The sequence below is a fragment of the Eretmochelys imbricata genome, chromosome 3 (genome assembly GCF_965152235.1).
Source record: "Eretmochelys imbricata isolate rEreImb1 chromosome 3, rEreImb1.hap1, whole genome shotgun sequence".
Lineage (NCBI taxonomy): Eukaryota > Metazoa > Chordata > Testudines > Cheloniidae > Eretmochelys > Eretmochelys imbricata.
In genome coordinates, this window is record NC_135574.1 from 139,046,956 (window position 1) to 139,065,626 (window position 18,671).

At 55.7% G+C, this 18,671-nt stretch overlaps 15 non-coding genes across 15 annotated transcripts; all 15 read left to right on the top strand.

The window, feature by feature from the left end:
• The first annotated feature begins 467 nt into the window (after positions 1 to 467).
• On the top strand, positions 468 to 550 carry TRNAL-AAG (transfer RNA leucine (anticodon AAG)). The gene has a single exon. It is a non-coding gene; the product is annotated as a tRNA-Leu (tRNA).
• A 442-nt stretch (positions 551 to 992) lies between these two features.
• On the top strand, positions 993 to 1,075 carry TRNAL-UAG (transfer RNA leucine (anticodon UAG)). Its single transcript has one exon. It is a non-coding gene; the product is annotated as a tRNA-Leu (tRNA).
• A 239-nt stretch (positions 1,076 to 1,314) lies between these two features.
• On the top strand, positions 1,315 to 1,397 carry TRNAL-AAG (transfer RNA leucine (anticodon AAG)). The gene has a single exon. It is a non-coding gene; the product is annotated as a tRNA-Leu (tRNA).
• Positions 1,398 to 2,505: 1,108 nt separating this feature from the next.
• TRNAL-CAG (transfer RNA leucine (anticodon CAG)) lies at positions 2,506 to 2,588 on the top strand. Its single transcript has one exon. It is a non-coding gene; the product is annotated as a tRNA-Leu (tRNA).
• A 493-nt stretch (positions 2,589 to 3,081) lies between these two features.
• TRNAL-AAG (transfer RNA leucine (anticodon AAG)) lies at positions 3,082 to 3,164 on the top strand. The gene has a single exon. It is a non-coding gene; the product is annotated as a tRNA-Leu (tRNA).
• A 442-nt stretch (positions 3,165 to 3,606) lies between these two features.
• On the top strand, positions 3,607 to 3,689 carry TRNAL-UAG (transfer RNA leucine (anticodon UAG)). Its single transcript has one exon. It is a non-coding gene; the product is annotated as a tRNA-Leu (tRNA).
• Positions 3,690 to 3,928: 239 nt separating this feature from the next.
• Positions 3,929 to 4,011, top strand: TRNAL-AAG (transfer RNA leucine (anticodon AAG)). Its single transcript has one exon. It is a non-coding gene; the product is annotated as a tRNA-Leu (tRNA).
• A 1,108-nt stretch (positions 4,012 to 5,119) lies between these two features.
• TRNAL-CAG (transfer RNA leucine (anticodon CAG)) lies at positions 5,120 to 5,202 on the top strand. Its single transcript has one exon. It is a non-coding gene; the product is annotated as a tRNA-Leu (tRNA).
• Positions 5,203 to 5,695: 493 nt separating this feature from the next.
• TRNAL-AAG (transfer RNA leucine (anticodon AAG)) lies at positions 5,696 to 5,778 on the top strand. Its single transcript has one exon. It is a non-coding gene; the product is annotated as a tRNA-Leu (tRNA).
• A 442-nt stretch (positions 5,779 to 6,220) lies between these two features.
• TRNAL-UAG (transfer RNA leucine (anticodon UAG)) lies at positions 6,221 to 6,303 on the top strand. Its single transcript has one exon. It is a non-coding gene; the product is annotated as a tRNA-Leu (tRNA).
• A 239-nt stretch (positions 6,304 to 6,542) lies between these two features.
• TRNAL-AAG (transfer RNA leucine (anticodon AAG)) lies at positions 6,543 to 6,625 on the top strand. Its single transcript has one exon. It is a non-coding gene; the product is annotated as a tRNA-Leu (tRNA).
• Positions 6,626 to 7,523: 898 nt separating this feature from the next.
• On the top strand, positions 7,524 to 7,606 carry TRNAL-CAG (transfer RNA leucine (anticodon CAG)). The gene has a single exon. It is a non-coding gene; the product is annotated as a tRNA-Leu (tRNA).
• A 239-nt stretch (positions 7,607 to 7,845) lies between these two features.
• TRNAL-AAG (transfer RNA leucine (anticodon AAG)) lies at positions 7,846 to 7,928 on the top strand. Its single transcript has one exon. It is a non-coding gene; the product is annotated as a tRNA-Leu (tRNA).
• Positions 7,929 to 8,390: 462 nt separating this feature from the next.
• TRNAL-UAG (transfer RNA leucine (anticodon UAG)) lies at positions 8,391 to 8,473 on the top strand. Its single transcript has one exon. It is a non-coding gene; the product is annotated as a tRNA-Leu (tRNA).
• Positions 8,474 to 8,970: 497 nt separating this feature from the next.
• On the top strand, positions 8,971 to 9,053 carry TRNAL-AAG (transfer RNA leucine (anticodon AAG)). Its single transcript has one exon. It is a non-coding gene; the product is annotated as a tRNA-Leu (tRNA).
• The last annotated feature ends 9,618 nt before the right edge of the window (positions 9,054 to 18,671 follow it).

Consider the following 18,671-nt stretch of genomic DNA (forward strand, 5'->3'; position numbering starts at 1 on the left):
GGAGCTTCCTTCGGTTCTTTGTGGGCAGGCGGCTTGTGTGGATCTCGTCAGAGAAGGAGTTCTCACGTCCTCCCCCGGGGCTTCGGAGAAAATGCTCCGCCACGCTGGCCTGCGCCCTGTCAAAGCCAGAGAGGGACTCTGGTGGGCCCGGGGCCCCTGCCACTGCTGCAAGTGGCGGGCAAGAGAGTGCTGGCAGCTCACCACTCCCGGTCAGGGTGGCTGAGCAGTCCAAGGCACTGCATTAAGGTCGCAGTCTCCCCCGGAGACATGGGTTCGAATCCCACACCTGACAGCCTCTTCTCTGCCTGTTGTGGCAGGAAGCGTTCCCTGGCCGCCTCTTGGTGGGAGGGAGCCAAGGGCTCTTTTCTTGGTGCTAGGTAAGGGGCCGCGGGAGTAGGCAAGGACTTCCGGTGTGCCTGAGCATTGGCCGCTCTGCCGAAAGCTAGCGGAGGGAGTTTTTGCAGGCCGTCAGGGTGGCCGAGCGGTCTAAGGCGCTGCGTTAAGATCGCAGTCTCCCCTGGAGGCGTGGGTTTGAATCCCACTCCTGACAGCAGCGTCTCAGGCTTTTGTTCTCTTGGGGTTTGCTTCGGTTTTTTTCGGACGGGCGGACGGTTGCTGCTGATCTTGTCAGAGAAGGAGTTCCCACGTCCTGCCCCTGGGCCTCGGGGAAAAGGCGCCACCACGCTGGCCTGTGCCCGGTCAAAGCCAGAGACGGATTCTGGTGGGTACGGGGGCCATGCAGCATGCCACCCCCAGTCAGATTGGCCGAGCGGTCCAAGGTGCTGTGTTAAGGTCGCAGTCTCCCTCGGAAACGTGGGTTCGAATCCTACTCCTGACAGCCTCATCTCTGCCTGCCATGGCGGGAGGCGTTCCCTGGCTGCCTCTTGGTGGGAGGGAGCTGAGGGCCCTTTTCTTGGTACTAGGTAAGGGGCCACGGGAGCGGGCCTCGACTTCCAGTGTGCCTGAGCTAGCAGAGGGCGATGCAGCAGGATGTCAGGGTGGCCGAGTGGTCTAAGGCGCTGCATTTAGGCTGCAGCCTCCCCTGGAGGCGTGGGTTCGAATACCACTCCTGACAGCGGTGTGCCGGGCTTTTGTTCTCTTGAGGCTTACTTTCGTTCCTTTCGGGCGGGCAGGTGGCGTCTGTTGATCTCGTCAGAGAAGGAGTTCTCATGTCCTCCCCCGGGGCTTCGGAGAAAAGGCTCCGCCACGCTGGCCTACGCCCTGTCAAAGACAGAGGGAGACTCTGGTGGGCCCGGGGCCCCTGCAATCACCGCAAGTGGCGGGCAAGAGAGCGCCAGCAGCACACCGCTCCCAGTCAGGGTGGCCGAGCGGTCCAAGGCGCTGCGTTAAGGTCGCAGTCTCCCCTGGAGACGTGGGTTCGAATCCCACCCCTGACAGCCTCTTCTCTGCCTGTCATGGCAGGAAGCGTTCCCTGGTCCCCTCTTGGTGGGATGGAGCCAAGGGCTCTTTTCTTGGTGCTAGGTAAGGGGCCGCGGGAGCAGGCAGCGACTTCCAGTGTGCTTGAGCGTTGGCCACTCTGCTGACAGGTAGCGGAGGGACTCCTTGCAGGCCTTCAGGGTGGCCGAGCAGTCTAAGGTGCTGCGTTCAGGTCACAGTCTACCCCAGAGGCTTGGGTTTGAATCCCACCCCTGAGAAGCCCTGAGTTTCCGCCCCCTCGGAGGTGGGACACATGGAGGGAGAGTTCTGGGGTGTTTTTTCTCCCTGTGCCGCACGCGGGTGCTTTTTCTTCGACTCCCACTAAGAGGGGTCTCTCTCTGCTTGGTCAGGCTGGCCATGCTATCCAAGACGCTGCTTTTAGGCCACACTCTCCTCCGGAGACTTGGGTTCGAATCCCAATCCTGAGAGCAGCATGCTGAGATTTTGTTCGCTTTAAGCTTCCTTCGGTTCTCTGCGGGCGGGCGACTTCTGTTGATCTCGTCAGAGATGGCGTTCCCACATCCTCCCCCCGGGGCCTCGGGGAAAAGACGCTGCCACACTCGCCTGCGCCCTGTAGAAGCCAGAGAGGGACTCAGAGAGACCCGCTCCCGTGGCCCCTTACCTAGTACCAAGAAAAGGGCCCTCAGACTTTTGTTCTCTTGGGGCTTCCTTCGGTTCATTTCGGGCGGGCGGGCGATTGCTGCTCATCTTGTCAGAGAAGGAGTTTACCTCGGGGAAAAGGTGCCACCACGCTGGCCTGTGCCCTGTCAAAGCCAGAGAGGGACTCGGGTGGTACGGGGGCCCTACAGCATGGCACCACCAGTCTGGTTGGCCGAGCGGTCCAAGATGCTGTGTTAAGGTCGCAGTCTCCCCTGGAAACGTGGGTTTGAATCCTACTCCTGACAGCCTCACCTCTGCCTGCCGTGGTGGGAGGCGTTCCCTGGCTGCCTCTTGCTGGGAGGGAGCTGAGGGCCCTTTTCTTGGTACTAGGTAAGGGGCCACAGGAGTGGGCCTCGACTTCCAGTGTGCTTGAGCGTCAGCCACTCTGCCGAAAGCTACCGGAGGGACGTCAGGGTGGCCGAGCGGTCTAAGGCGCTGCGTTCAGGTCGCAGTCTCCCCCGGAGGCGTGGGTTCGAATCCCACTCCTGACAGCGGCATGCCTGGCTTTTGTTCTCTTGGAGCTTCCTTCGGTTCTTTGTGGGCAGGCGGCTTGTGTGGATCTCGTCAGAGAAGGAGTTCTCACGTCCTCCCCCGGGGCTTCGGAGAAAATGCTCCGCCACGCTGGCCTGCGCCCTGTCAAAGCCAGAGAGGGACTCTGGTGGGCCCGGGGCCCCTGCCACTGCTGCAAGTGGCGGGCAAGAGAGTGCTGGCAGCTCACCACTCCCGGTCAGGGTGGCTGAGCAGTCCAAGGCACTGCATTAAGGTCGCAGTCTCCCCCGGAGACATGGGTTCGAATCCCACACCTGACAGCCTCTTCTCTGCCTGTTGTGGCAGGAAGCGTTCCCTGGCCGCCTCTTGGTGGGAGGGAGCCAAGGGCTCTTTTCTTGGTGCTAGGTAAGGGGCCGCGGGAGTAGGCAAGGACTTCCGGTGTGCCTGAGCATTGGCCGCTCTGCCGAAAGCTAGCGGAGGGAGTTTTTGCAGGCCGTCAGGGTGGCCGAGCGGTCTAAGGCGCTGCGTTAAGATCGCAGTCTCCCCTGGAGGCGTGGGTTTGAATCCCACTCCTGACAGCAGCGTCTCAGGCTTTTGTTCTCTTGGGGTTTGCTTCGGTTTTTTTCGGACGGGCGGACGGTTGCTGCTGATCTTGTCAGAGAAGGAGTTCCCACGTCCTGCCCCTGGGCCTCGGGGAAAAGGCGCCACCACGCTGGCCTGTGCCCGGTCAAAGCCAGAGACGGATTCTGGTGGGTACGGGGGCCATGCAGCATGCCACCCCCAGTCAGATTGGCCGAGCGGTCCAAGGTGCTGTGTTAAGGTCGCAGTCTCCCTCGGAAACGTGGGTTCGAATCCTACTCCTGACAGCCTCATCTCTGCCTGCCATGGCGGGAGGCGTTCCCTGGCTGCCTCTTGGTGGGAGGGAGCTGAGGGCCCTTTTCTTGGTACTAGGTAAGGGGCCACGGGAGCGGGCCTCGACTTCCAGTGTGCCTGAGCTAGCAGAGGGCGATGCAGCAGGATGTCAGGGTGGCCGAGTGGTCTAAGGCGCTGCATTTAGGCTGCAGCCTCCCCTGGAGGCGTGGGTTCGAATACCACTCCTGACAGCGGTGTGCCGGGCTTTTGTTCTCTTGAGGCTTACTTTCGTTCCTTTCGGGCGGGCAGGTGGCTTCTGTTGATCTCGTCAGAGAAGGAGTTCTCATGTCCTCCCCCGGGGCTTCGGAGAAAAGGCTCCGCCACGCTGGCCTACGCCCTGTCAAAGACAGAGGGAGACTCTGGTGGGCCCGGGGCCCCTGCAATCACCGCAAGTGGCGGGCAAGAGAGCGCCAGCAGCACACCGCTCCCAGTCAGGGTGGCCGAGCGGTCCAAGGCGCTGCGTTAAGGTCGCAGTCTCCCCTGGAGACGTGGGTTCGAATCCCACCCCTGACAGCCTCTTCTCTGCCTGTCATGGCAGGAAGCGTTCCCTGGTCCCCTCTTGGTGGGATGGAGCCAAGGGCTCTTTTCTTGGTGCTAGGTAAGGGGCCGCGGGAGCAGGCAGCGACTTCCAGTGTGCTTGAGCGTTGGCCACTCTGCTGACAGGTAGCGGAGGGACTCCTTGCAGGCCTTCAGGGTGGCCGAGCAGTCTAAGGTGCTGCGTTCAGGTCACAGTCTACCCCAGAGGCTTGGGTTTGAATCCCACCCCTGAGAAGCCCTGAGTTTCCGCCCCCTCGGAGGTGGGACACATGGAGGGAGAGTTCTGGGGTGTTTTTTCTCCCTGTGCCGCACGCGGGTGCTTTTTCTTCGACTCCCACTAAGAGGGGTCTCTCTCTGCTTGGTCAGGCTGGCCATGCTATCCAAGACGCTGCTTTTAGGCCACACTCTCCTCCGGAGACTTGGGTTCGAATCCCACTCCTGAGAGCAGCATGCTGAGATTTTGTTCGCTTTAAGCTTCCTTCGGTTCTCTGCGGGCGGGCGACTTCTGTTGATCTCGTCAGAGATGGCGTTCCCACATCCTCCCCCCGGGGCCTCGGGGAAAAGACGCTGCCACACTCGCCTGCGCCCTGTAGAAGCCAGAGAGGGACTCAGAGAGACCCGCTCCCGTGGCCCCTTACCTAGTACCAAGAAAAGGGCCCTCAGACTTTTGTTCTCTTGGGGCTTCCTTCGGTTCATTTCGGGCGGGCGGGCGATTGCTGCTCATCTTGTCAGAGAAGGAGTTTACCTCGGGGAAAAGGTGCCACCACGCTGGCCTGTGCCCTGTCAAAGCCAGAGAGGGACTCGGGTGGTACGGGGGCCCTACAGCATGGCACCACCAGTCTGGTTGGCCGAGCGGTCCAAGATGCTGTGTTAAGGTCGCAGTCTCCCCTGGAAACGTGGGTTTGAATCCTACTCCTGACAGCCTCACCTCTGCCTGCCGTGGTGGGAGGCGTTCCCTGGCTGCCTCTTGCTGGGAGGGAGCTGAGGGCCCTTTTCTTGGTACTAGGTAAGGGGCCACAGGAGTGGGCCTCGACTTCCACTGTGCTTGAGCGTCGGCCACTCTGCCGAAAGCTACCGGAGGGACGTCAGGGTGGCCGAGCGGTCTAAGGCGCTGCGTTCAGGTCGCAGTCTCCCCCGGAGGCGTGGGTTCGAATCCCACTCCTGACAGCGGCATGCCTGGCTTTTGTTCTCTTGGAGCTTCCTTCGGTTCTTTGCGGGCAGGCGGCTTGTGTGGATCTCGTCAGAGAAGGAGTTCTCACGTCCTCCCCCGGGGCTTCGGAGAAAATGCTCCGCCACGCTGGCCTGCGCCCTGTCAAAGCCAGAGAGGGACTCTGGTGGGCCCGGGGCCCCTGCCACTGCTGCAAGTGGCGGGCAAGAGAGTGCTGGCAGCTCACCACTCCCGGTCAGGGTGGCTGAGCAGTCCAAGGCACTGCATTAAGGTCGCAGTCTCCCCCGGAGACATGGGTTCGAATCCCACACCTGACAGCCTCTTCTCTGCCTGTTGTGGCAGGAAGCGTTCCCTGGCCGCCTCTTGGTGGGAGGGAGCCAAGGGCTCTTTTCTTGGTGCTAGGTAAGGGGCCGCGGGAGTAGGCAAGGACTTCCAGTGTGCCTGAGCATTGGCCGCTCTGCCGAAAGCTAGCGGAGGGACTTTTTGCAGGCCGTCAGGGTGGCCGAGCGGTCTAAGGCGCTGCGTTAAGATCGCAGTCTCCCCTGGAGCCGTGGGTTCGAATCCCACTCCTGACAGCAGCGTGCTGGGCTTTTGCTCTCTTGGGGCTTGCTTCGGTTTTTTTCGGACGAGCGGACGGTTGCTGCTGATCTTGTCAGAGAAGGAGTTTCCACGTCTTCCCCCTGGGCCTCGGGGAAAAGGTACCGCTACACTGGCCTGTGCCCTGTCAAAGCCAGAGACGGATTCTGGTGCGTACGGGGGCCATGGAGCATGCCACCCCCAGTCAGATTGGCCGAGCGGTCCAAGATGCTGGGTTAAGGTCGCAGTCTCCCCTGGAAACGTGGGTTTGAATCCTACTCCTGACAGCCTCACCTCTGCCTGCCGTGGTGGGAGGCATTCCCTGGCTGCCTCTTGGTGGGAGGGAGCTGAGGGCCCTTTTCTTGGTACTAGGTAAGGGGCCACGGGAGCGGGCCTCGACTTCCAGTGTGCCTGAGCTAGCAGAGGGAGATGCAGCAGGCTGTCAGGGTGGCCGAGTGGTCTAAGGTGCTGCATTTAGGCTGCAGTCTCCCCTGGAGGCGTGGGTTCGAATCCCACTCCTGACAGCGGTGTGCCGGGCTTTTGTTCTCTTGAGGCTTACTTTCGTTCCTTTCGGGCGGGCGGGTGGCTTCTGTTGATCTCGTCAGAGAAGGAGTTCTCACTTCCTCCCCCGGGGCTTCGGAGAAAAGGCTCTGCCACGCTGGCCTACGCCCTGTCGAAGACAGAGGGAGACTCTGGTGGGCCTGGGGCCCCTGCAATCACCGCTAGTGGCGGGCAAGAGAGCGCCAGCAGCACACCGCTCCCAGTCAGGGTGGCCGAGCGGTCCAAGGCGCTGCGTTAAGGTCGCAGTCTCCCCCGGAGACGTGGGTTCGAATCCCACCCCTGACAGCCTCTTCTCTGCCTGTCATGGCAGGAAGCGTTCCCTGGTCCCCTCTTGGTGGGATGGAGCCAAGGGCTCTTTTCTTGGTGCTAGGTAAGGGGCCGCGGGAGCAGGCAGCGACTTCCAGTGTGCTTGAGCATTGGCCACTCTGCTGACAGGTAGCGGAGGGACTCCTTGCAGGCCTTCAGGGTGGCCGAGCAGTCTAAGCTGCTGCGTTCAGGTCACAGTCTACCCCAGAGGCATGGGTTTGAATCCCACCCCTGAGAAGCCCTGAGTTTCCGCCCCCTCGGAGGTGGGACACATGGAGGGAGAGTTCTGGGGTGTTTTTTCTCCCTGTGCCGCACGCGGGTGCTTTTTCTTCGACTCCCACTCAGAGGGGTCTCTCTCTGCTTGGTCAGGCTGGCCATGCTATCCAAGACGCTGCTTTTAGGCCACACTCTCCTCCGGAGACTTGGGTTCGAATCCCACTCCTGAGAGCAGCATGCTGAGATTTTGTTCTCTTTAAGCTTCCTTCGGTTCTTTGCAGGCGGGCGACTTCTGTTGATCTCGTCAGAGATGGCGTTCCCACATCCTCCCCCGGGGCCTCGGGTAAAAGACGCTGCCACACTCGCCTGCGCCCTGTAGAAGCCAGAGAGGGACTCAGAGAGACCCGCTCCCATGGTCCCTTACCTAGTACCAAGAAAAGGGCCCTCAGACTTTTGTTCTCTTGGGGCTTCCTTCGGTTCTTTGCGGGCGGGCGGCTTCTGTTGATCTCGTCAGAGAAGGAGTTCTCACATGCTCCCCCGGGGCCTCGGAGAAAATGCTCCGCCACGCTGGCCTGCGCCCTGTCAAAGCCAGAGAGGGACTCTGGTGGGCCCGGGGCCCCTGCCACTGCTGCAAGAGATTGCTGGCAGCATGCCGCTCCCAGTGAGGGTGGCCGAGTGGTCCAAGGCGCTGCGTTCAGGTCACAGTCTCCCATGGAGGCGTGGGTTTGAATCCCACTCCTGACAGCGGCATGTCAGGCTTTTGTTCTCTTGAGGCTTACTTTCGTTCCTTTCGGGCGGGCGGGTGGCTTCTGTTGATCTCGTCAGAGAAGGAGTTCTCACTTCCTCCCCCGGGGCTTCGGAGAAAAGGCTCTGCCACGCTGGCCTACGCCCTGTCGAAGACAGAGGGAGACTCTGGTGGGCCTGGGGCCCCTGCAATCACCGCTAGTGGCGGGCAAGAGAGCGCCAGCAGCACACCGCTCCCAGTCAGGGTGGCCGAGCGGTCCAAGGCGCTGCGTTAAGGTCGCAGTCTCCCCCGGAGACGTGGGTTCGAATCCCGCTCCTGACAGCGGCATGTCAGGCTTTTGTTGTCTTGGGGTTTGCTTCGGTTTTTTTTGGACGGGCGGGCGGTTGCTGCTGATCTTGTCAGAGAAGGAGTTCCCACGTCCCCCCCTGGGCCTCGGGGAAAAGGCGCCACCACGCTGGCCTGTGCCCTGTCAAAGCCAGAGACGGATTCTGGTGGGTACAGGGGCCCTACAGCATGCCACCCCCAGTTAGGTTGGCCGAGAGGTCCAAGGTGCTGTATTAAGGTCGCAGTCTCCCTTGGAAACGTGGGTTCCAATCCTACTCCTGATAGCCTCATCTCTGCCTGCCGTGGTGGGATGCGTTCCCTGGCTGCCTCTTGGTGGGAGGGAGCTGAGGGCCCTTTTCTTGGTACTAGGAAGGGGGCCATGGGAGCGGGCCTCGACTTCCAGTGTGCCTGAGCGTTGGCCGCTCTGCTGACAGCTAGCGGAGAGGCTTCTTGAGGGGCGTCAGGGTGGCCGAGCGGTCTAAGGCGCTGCGTTTAGGTCGCAGTCTCCCCCGGAGACGTGGGTTCGAATCCCACTCCTGACAGCAATGTGGTGGGCTTTTGTTCTCTTGGGGTTTGCTTCGGTTTTTTTCGGACGGGCGGACGGTTGCTGCTGATCTTGTCAGAGAAGGAGTTCCCACGTCCTGCCCCTGGGCCTCGGGGAAAAGGCGCCACCACGCTGGCCTGCGCCCTGTCAAAGCCAGAGAGGGACTCTGGTGGGCCCGGGGCCCCTGCCACTGCTGCAAGTGGCGGGCAAGAGAGTGCTGGCAGCTCACCACTCCCGGTCAGGGTGGCTGAGCAGTCCAAGGCACTGCATTAAGGTCGCAGTCTCCCCCGGAGACGTGGGTTCGAATCCCACCCCTGACAGCCTCTTCTCTGCCTGTTGTGGCAGGAAGTGTTCCCTGGCCGCCTCTTGGTGGGAGGGAGCCAAGGGCTCTTTTCTTGGTGCTAGGTAAGGGGCCGCGGGAGTAGGCAAGGACTTCCAGTGTGCCTGAGCATTGGCCGCTCTGCCGAAAGCTAGCGGAGGGACTTTTTGCAGGCCGTCAGGGTGGCCGAGCGGTCTAAGGCGCCGCGTTAAGGTCGCAGTCTCCCCTGGAGGCGTGGGTTTGAATCCCACTCCTGACAGCAGCGTCTCAGGCTTTTGTTCTCTTGGGGCTTGCTTCGGTTTTTTTCGGACGGGCAGACGGTTGCTGCTGATCTTGTCAGAGAAGGAGTTCGCACGTCTTCCCCCTGGGCCTCGGGGAAAAGGCACCGCTACGCTGGCCTGTGCCCTGTCAAAGCCAGAGACAAATTCTGGTGGGTACGGGGGCCATGTAGCATGCCACCCCCAGTCAGATTGGCCAAGCGGTCCAAGATGCTGTGTTAAGGTCACAGTCTCCCCTGGAAACGTGGGTTCGAATCCTACTCCTGACAGCCTCACCTCTGCCTGCCGTGGTGGGAGGCGTTCCCTGGCTGCCTCTTGGTGGGAGGGAGCTGAGGGCCCTTTTCTTGGTACTAGGTAGGGGGCCACGGGATCGGGTCTCGACTTCCAGTGTGCCTGAGCGTTGGCCGCTCTGCTGACAGCTAGCAGAGAGACTTGCAGCAGGCTGTAAGGGTGAACGCGCGGTCTAAGGTGCTGCATTCAGGTTGCAGTCTCCCCCCGAGAGGTTGGTTTGAATCCCACCCGAGTAGCCCTGAGTTTCCGCCCCCTCGGGAGTGGGGCACATGGAGGGAGAGTCCTGGGGCGTTTTTTCTCCCTGTGCCGCACGCAGGTGCTTTTTCTTCGACTCCCACTCAAAGGGGTCTCTCTCGGCTTAGTCAGGCTGGCCGTGCTGTCGAAGGCGCTGCTTTTAGGCCGCACTCTCCTCCGGAGACGTGGGTTCGTATCCCACTCCTGACAACAGCATGCCGGGCTTTTGTTCTCTTGGGGCTTCCTTCGGTTCTTTTCGGGCGGGCAGCTTCTGTTGATCTCGTCAGAGATGGAGTTCCCACGTCCTCCCCCGGGGCCTCAGGGAAAAGTCTCTGCCACCCTCACCTGCATCCTGTAGAAGCCAGAGAGGGACTCAGGTGGGCGCGGGGCCCCTGCTTCCGCCGCAAGTGGCAGGCAAGAGAGCTGCGTTGTAAGGTGTAATGTGCGGTGTAAGGCGCTGTGTTCAGGTCACAGTCTCCCCCGGACGCGTGGGTTCGAATCCCACCCCTTACAGCCTCTTCTCTGCCTGCCGTGATGGGAGGCGTTCTCTGGCCCCCTCTTGGTGCTTGGTAAGGGGCCATGGGAGCGGGCCTCTACTTGCAGTGCGCTTGAGCGTTGGCCTCTCTGCCGACAGCTAGTGGAGGGACCTGCCCAAATCATTCTCCCTGGAACAGCGTCCCAATGTCAAGGAAGCCTAAGCCCTCCTGGTGACAGAATTCTCGCAGCCAGTCATTGACCACCAGGCATTGACCAACCTCTGTCTCTGCTAAGTCTCAACCCTTGACTGGAATAATGAAGAGATCACCACCTGAGCTCTCAACTCCGTCACCCTTACTGCCAGACCCCTGTCGTCATTTCTGATCTGCCGAGGATCATACCTCGCTGTAGTATTAGTGCCCAGACGGGTGAGTTGCATGGCTAGTCGTCAGAGGGCTGGGTGATCCTCAAATATCCCTCCGTAATGTCTTGGATACTGGCCGCTGGCAAGCAGCATACAGCCTGGGATGCTATGTCAGGGCTCCACATGGGTGTCTCCATCCCTCTCAGAAGAGAGTCTCCAACCACCAGTACCCTACGGTTCCTCCTGGGAGTGGTGGCTGTGATCCTCCCAGCCTTGGGGTATGTGGCTTCTCCTCCTCCACCTTTGGGGGTGATTCCGCATGGCTCGTTGCCAGGGCAGCATAACAGTTCTCCATCACCATGGTGGGTGGGTGGGTTAGAGGTAGGGGTGGAGCACTGCCTGGTTCCAGAAGTAACCAGTAGCCAGTGTCGTCCCTGTGCCAGAGCCTTAATCTCTGCCCCCACGGGCATGAAAGCAGTCGTCTCTAGCTGGGTATTATCCTCAGCCTTGGAATATATCCATATGAATACTATCAATGAATTCATCATGTGCACGTATGCTCCTCAGCCTAGCCACCTCCTGTCACTCTCCCACCTGCTTCCTGAGAGATTCCACCAGTAGGCACCTCTCACACTGGATGGTCCCCCGAGCCTGGGTTTCTGTGAGTGGGAAATGCAGGCCACAATCTCTTCAAATCCACACCAGGCTCTGGGTAGAGGCATCCATGGTTAGGTTCTCTGTCTGGATACTGGCGGAGGTAGAGGAGACAGGAGCTGTGTTGGCGCTGGTGATGAGGCACTTCCTAACCATAAGGCTTGTATTATGACTCCCTCTCTCAAACTCCCCTGTTTGCAAGCTCCCCTTGGTCACTTTGCCTCTGGGTTTTCAGCCCTACCCCCTCCATTAATCACACAATGGGTGTGTGCTCACAAGGCTGATTGAGGCTGATCAAGGAAACAAAGGCTTAAACTGTCCCCAACACACAATCTCAATTGAACCAATTTACCCTCTAACCAATGGCAGATTAATGATTTTGCCGCCCCTAGGCCCTGAAATAATTGCTGCCCCCCCATCCCCCAGCAGCTCCCGGCCCCCCAGCCACAGCTCACCTCCGCTCCAACTCCTCCCCTGAGGGCGCCGCCAGGTCCTGCTTCTCCCCGCTCCCTGCCAGTGCTTCGCAAAGGAGCAAACGCGGCGCGCTCAGGAGAGGAGGCAGGGCCGGGGTGGGTATTTGGGGAAGGGGACCAATAGGGGCAGGGAGGGAGTCGGGAAGGGGTGGAGTTGGGGCAGGGCCAGGGGAGGAGGGCACGAACCAGCACCAGGAGAAGCAGCCTCTGGCTACTATTATAAATTTGCCGCCCCTGCAAATTTGCCGCCATAGGCCTAGGCCTTGTCGGCCTAGGCATTAATACGCTGCTGCCTGTAACTGAAATAACCTGAAAGAAAAAGAAAAAAACAAACAGCCAAACAAACTCACTTACCCCAAGGTTAGTACTTGCACCTTGTTTCTTCAGCAGGGGGATCTCCTTCGCCCACTCTCAAACTCCCCTGTTTGCGGTCCCCTGTTCGCTAGCTACATGCTATAATGCATCTGTATAAATGCATTCAGACTGCGACATTTCCTACCTTAGAGAAAAATTACTCTTTCAGATTTAATTTCCCAGATTTCGCTCTCCTTTCATGTGTGGATCGCCTTTCCCACTGGGAATGGGATATCCTGGTCATTCCAAGCATGGAAGGAAAGCAGAATGTTGGGGCTCACAGTTACTGGATGACTTAAAGGGGAATAGGTTGCCCTCAAGATACAAGATAATAAATTTATTCATTTCATTTTCTGGTTTACATCATGTGCTTCCAAGTTCATACGTGCAGATAGCTCCATCAACAATGTGATGTGGAGCATCCTAAACAGAAATTGTGATTGCAGAATGTTCACAGTAAACTTGAGATATGTGATGTGTAACACTCTCCAAATGATCCTAATAGCAATGGAAATGAGTTCCACTCAGCATGAACAGCAAGAGCTGCTAACTAAAGGTCTCTAAAGTGGGTCTGTTAAGAAAGAGTGAAATAGTAATTAATGAGATGTTGTACTTTTTTTTTTAACCTCATTAATGTGAAACAGCTGTTGCTTAACACTTATCTGCAGAAAACAGATGCCAGGAATAACAGATACTGCAACTAAGTATGGGTGACTAACTGTCATTGCTTTTATGGCAATACCCAATATGCCTTACAAAAAAAAACCACCTTCCATTTTTATGGAGCGTATAACCTAATTAGAGGCATAGCCGCAAGCAGCTAATCTTGTATTTTTGGAGATGGTAGCTGCCCTGCATCACACTGAGAAACAAAGAAGATCTAATGAAGAATTTCCAGCAGAGACACAGTCCAGCCAAGGTAGCACGTCCCACGCAAACAGTAGCCAGGTGTTTAACATAATTTTCTCTGTATTGTTATGCCCAGTGTAAATCCATGTGGCCTGAAGCTCATGGGGTAAGGAGCTCTCCGCTTCCATCTGTTGGTGAGCAGTGGGAAGAATGGCCACTCTGCTGCTTCACCTGTATAAGCCATTTACCCAGGACTCTAGATGGACAGAAGGGAAGGACCTCTCTGACCTCATCTATTGGTGAATAGGAGGAAGTATGGCTACAGAAAGAGTTTCATCGGTACAGGCTTTTGTAACAAAGCAGCCTCTGGCAGGACACAACTGAGAGTATCAATTCAGGATAAATTGCTTAGAACAGGGCAGTTACAGCCCAAAGCTGGAGTCCCTTTACTGTTAAGGCACACCAAACCAGCCAAACAGAGAGAACTTCAGTTTTGCTCCACTGGCTAACCAGAAGTCATACAAGCAGTTCCCTCAGATACTCCAGTACCCTTGTATCAGCACGAACACCACTCCTTATGGGGATGAATGGTTACGAAAACCAATACCCCAGTAAAAGAAAAAAGATTTTCCTGATCTCAAAGGTCCAAGTCCCAGACCCAGGTCAATATACAAGTCAGATCTTAACCACAAATCATGCTGTTGCCAATCCTTTAGAATCTAACATCTAAAGGCTTATTCATAAAAAGAATGAAATATAGATGAAAGTTAAAACTGGTTAAATTGAATCAATTACATACAGTAATGGCAAAGTTTTTGTTTCAGGCTTGTAGCAGTGATGGAATAAACTGCAGGTTCAAATCAAATCTCTGGAGTACATCCACAGATGGGTCATTCAGTTCATTGTTCAGCACTTCAGTTTGTAGCAAAGATAAAAAGCAAGATTGAAGACAAAATGAAGATGATGCAGCTGCCTTTTATAGTCCTTTTGCCATGTGGAAGGACCCTTTGTTCTTACTGTGGAAAATCACAGCAGCAAGGTGGAGTTTGGAGTCACCTGGGCAAGTCACATATCCATGCATGACTCAGTTCTTTACAGGTAGAGCAGCCATTGCTCACATGCTTCCCAGGGAGGCTACTCATATGTGGATTGGAGTCTCCTAAGGTCCATTGTCAGTTAAGTGTTTCTTGATTGGGCACTTAACCTGAAGAGTCCCTTCTCAATAAGATGGCCAAATGCTTCACTGGTGCTACTGAGAACCAAACACATTGAGATACAAGTATATAGCCAATATTCAGAACTTCAAATACAAAATGATACACACATACAGACAGAATAATCATAACCAGCAAATTACAACTTTTTCATAGACACCTTACTTGACCTCCTTTGTACAAGATTTGGTGCAACTATAGGACCTTGGTTGCAACAGTGTTCTGTACGGTCACAGTTCATGTCAATAACATCACAGCTTTCTACCCAGAATTCTTCTGGTGACATTTTGGGAGCCACCATACCTCTACCTAAATGCAAGAATAAAGAAAAATAGGTCTTCAGCGAGAGTCCTTGATTTCAAAAGGGCAAACTTTAAAAAATCAAGGGAATTAGTTAGGGAAGTAGACTGGACTGAAGAACTCAAGGCTGAATGTGGAGCAGGCTTGGCATTACTTTAAGTCAAAGTTGCAGAAGCTAACTGAGAAGATAACTGATTTTTTAGACAAAGGAAGTGCAGTAGATCTAATCTATCTGGATTTCAGTAAGACATTTGTACAGTTCCATGTGGGAAATTATTAGATAATTGGAGAAGATAGGGATTAATATGAGAATTGAAAGGAGGATAAGGAACTGGTTAAAGGGGAGACTACAACAGGTCATAATGAAAGGTGAACTGTGAGGCTGGAAAGAGGTTATCAGTGGAGTTTTCCTCAGGGATCAGTCTTGGGACCAATCTTGTTTAACTTTTTCTTTCATGACCGTGGCCCAAAAAGTTGGAGTGTGCTAATAAAATTTATGGATGACACAAAGTAGGGAGGTATTGCCAAAATGGAGGAGGAGCATATCATATAAGAAGATCTGGAGGCCTTTGAAAACTGGAGTAATAGAAATGGGATGAAATTTAATAGTGTAAAGTGCAAGGTCATGGATTTAGGGACTATCAGCAAGAATTTTTACTGTAAGCTGGGGATTTATCAGTTGAAAGTGACAGAAGAGGAAAAAGACCTGGGTGTATCGGTTGAGCATAGGATGTCTATGAGTTGCAAATGTGATGTGGTCATGAAAAAGACTAATGCAATCCTAGGATGTATCAGGCAAGGAATTTCCAGTAGAAATAGGGAAGCATTATTGCCATTATACAAGGCAAAAGTAAGAGCTCACATGGAATACTGTGTTCAATTCTGGTCTCCCACGTTTAAGAAAGATGAATTCAAATTGGAACAGGTTCAGAGAGGGTTATTAGGATGATCTGAGGAATGCAAAACCTACCTGATGAGAGGAGACTCAAGGATCTTGGCTTGTTTAGCCTAACCAAATGAAGGCTGAGGGGAGATTGCTCTCTATAAATACATCAGAGGGATAAATACCAGGGAAGGAGAGGAATTATTTAAGTTAAGCGCCAATGTGGACACAAGAACAAAAGGATATAAACTGGCCATCAGCAAGTTTAGGCTCAAAATTAGGCAAAGGTTTCTAACCATCAGAAGAGTGAAGTTCCAAGCCTTCCAAGGGGAGTAGTGGGGGCAAAAAAACTAACTGCTTCATGACTGAGCTTGATAAGTTTATGGAGGGAATGGTATGGTAAGACTGCCTACAAAGACATGTGGCCCATCTGTGACTGCTAGTAGCAACTATCCCCGTTGGCTGGAGATGGGACATTAGATTGGGAGGGCTCTGAGTTACTACAGACAATTCTTTCCTAGGTGTCTGGCTGGGGGTCCTGCCAACATGCTCAGGGTCCAACTGCTTGCCATATTTCTGACCAGGAAGAAATTTCCCCCTGGGTCAGATTGGCAGAGACCCTGAGGGGAGGGGAGGAGGGGTTCGCCTTCCTCTGCACCATGGGGCATGGGTCACTTGCTGATTTAAACTAGCGTAAATGGTGGGTTATCTGTAACTTGAAGTCTTAAAACCATGATTTCAGGACTTCAGTAACTCAGCCAGAGGTTATGTGTCTATTACAGAAGGAGGTGGGTGAGGTTCTGTGGTTTGCAATGTTCAAGAGATCAGACTGATGGTCCCTTCTGGGCTTAAAGTCTATGAGTCTGTGAGCTCAGAATTGGTTGGCTAGTGGAACTGAACTCAGAGGGAGGAAAAAGTCTCCTTTGTGGTGAGAGCTACTCAAAGGCCCTGCATGCTAGTGCTTCTCCTATGCTGTTGGGGGGACTCTGTCAGCAGATGATGCGGAAACAGCTCTTTGACAGGATGCAATGCAGAAAGGGCTCTTCATTGACACCCATCGGGGTGGTGGCAGCAGCAGCCCCTCTTGCCCACCCACAAAATAAAGGTGAACTCATTGTAGCTGGTTAGGTTGTGGAGACAGGCATAGGCAGCACTTCCCCAGGGGATTGGAGATGGACCTGCTTGAGTGCGTCACGGGACTCTGGGACTGTGCTGTCCACTGACACCAAACCAAGGGTGGGGTTTAGTGGCTGAAGAAGGGGAAATGATGTGGTAAAGAGACATTTACCTATTGGAAGTTCACACCAGCAGGAAGGGAACCAAGGTAATGGACTACGGCTAAAGCTACTGGGAGGCAGACGTGTTTTACTTAGTGTGTTCTCTTTTCATCCAGTAAAGCTTTCCTTGTTTTAGACACAAACTCAGGGCTTGTGAGTGGGGAAATATTGCCTAGTAAGGACACCCAGGAAGGTAGCTAGTGATCCCGAAGCTCTGGCTAGGGGATTGAGCCTGTGGTGATGGGTAGTTTTAAGAGAGACCCTGATCTATTTGAACTCAGCCCTTGTTGATGCCAACAATACCTCGGAGAAGGGTTACTACAGCATCGTGGATGGAAAATGCTTATTGGGCCCTTTCGAGTCCATCCCCAGTGGGCTCTTCAATCTGACAGAGAAAGGTATAACATGATTCAGTCGTAAGCAGGACAATAGTGGGACACCATCCTGACTTACACACTGCCCCGATGGAATTGTTTAACAAAAGGATCTGAGTCCCCACCCCAACTCCAAACCCATATGACTGCCTGACCTCAAGGATGCCTCTTCCTCTCTCTCATGTGGCAGAGTCCTCGTAACCCCAACAAGACTTGGCCCAGGATCCCTGGGAGGCTTGACCCCCAGTTTTGTCATGGTCACTTAGAACAGGGGCTAGGGCTTCCCCACTCTGGGGTGCTCTCCCCTCATTGTCTGCTTCCTTGACCCATGGATCATTACATTAAGTTCAAAGCAAATACAATTTATTAAGCAACAACAGTAAGAAAAATAAGGAAAAAATAGAAAAGGTTAAGGGAAACAACAAACCCCGCCCTGTGGGCACAGGGAAGCCAAAACAGCAGTCTCTGGGACGTAAGAAAAGTGGACAATCTGTTCCTCACCTGTTCCAGGCCTCCTTCCCAGGCCCCGGCTGCACTGCAGTGATACCACAGGTCAGACACCTATTCTGGCGGTGGCCACGTGCCCTCAGGCTCCAGATGGCAGGACCCTTCTCCCCAGCATTGGCCCTCCATTTGCAGTCATCATGACTCCCTCTCAAATCCAGCCTGCAAGACCTCTTGTCTGACGATGTCTCCCTACTCTTGGCCTTCTCTGCCTAAGGTCCCACCTCACTCTCGCCAACTGCTTACTGCATTCAGCTCCAGTGTTACTTGTGGCACAGCGGGCATCCACTGCCCGGCTCTGGACCTGTAGCTCCTCACTGTAGCGCAGCCCTGGCTCACCATTGGCATGGGAGGTCTGTGCGGTTTCATCTTCTGACTCTGGGCTGCTCTGGTTCCAGCTTCCCAGCTCTGCCTCCAGCCCACGTCTGCCTGCTGGGCTTAGTGTTGCCAACTTGCTATCTGCAGAAAACAAAACACCCTTGCCCTGCCCCCACCCTGCCCTTTCCCCGAGGCCCAGCCCCTGCCCTACCCCTTCTTCAAGGCCCCACCCCCCACTCATTCCATCCCCCGTCCCTCCTTTGCTCGCTCTTCCCCACCCTCACTCATTCGCTCATTTTCACGAGGCTGGGGCAGGAAGATGGAGTGTGGGAGGGGGTACGGGCTCTGGGCTGGGTGCTCCAGAGTGGGGCCAGAAATGGGGGGGGTTCAGGGTGCGGGCCGGGGTCTGGGCTGGGGCAGGGAGGTGGGGTGCGGGAGGGGGTGAAGGCTCTGTGGTGGGGCTGGGGCTGAGGGGTTCGGAGTGCAGGAGGGGGCTCTGGGCTGGGGCTGAGGGGTTCAGAGTGTGAGGGAGCTCAGGGCTGGGGTAGGGGGTTGGGGTGTGGGAGGGGGTGCAGACTCCAGGGGAGAGTTTGGGTGTGTGAGGGGGCTCAGGGCTGGGGCAGGGGGTTGGGGCACAGCAAGGGGTTCTGGGAGCAGGCTCCAACTCCGGCCAATGGGAGCTGCGGAGGTGGCACTCAGGGGCAGTACACGGAGCCCTCTGGCCATCCCAGCCTCTGATTAGGAGTCATAGGGAAATGTTACCACTTCCAGGAGTCACGTAGGGAGCCTGCCAGCCCTGCTGTGCCGCAACCAGACTTTAAATGACCTGGTCAGAGATGCTGGCCAGAGCCGCCAGGATCCCTTTTCGACCAGATGTTCTGGTAGAAAACTGGACACCTGGCAACCCTAGCTGGGCTGCTTCTCTGGCCCCTCTGGTTCTGGCTGCTGCTGCTCTGCCTCCAGCTCAGCTCAGGCTCCTGCTCTCTCCTTAGCTCTGCCCTACTCTGGTTCCAGTTCACACACAGGATGAGAC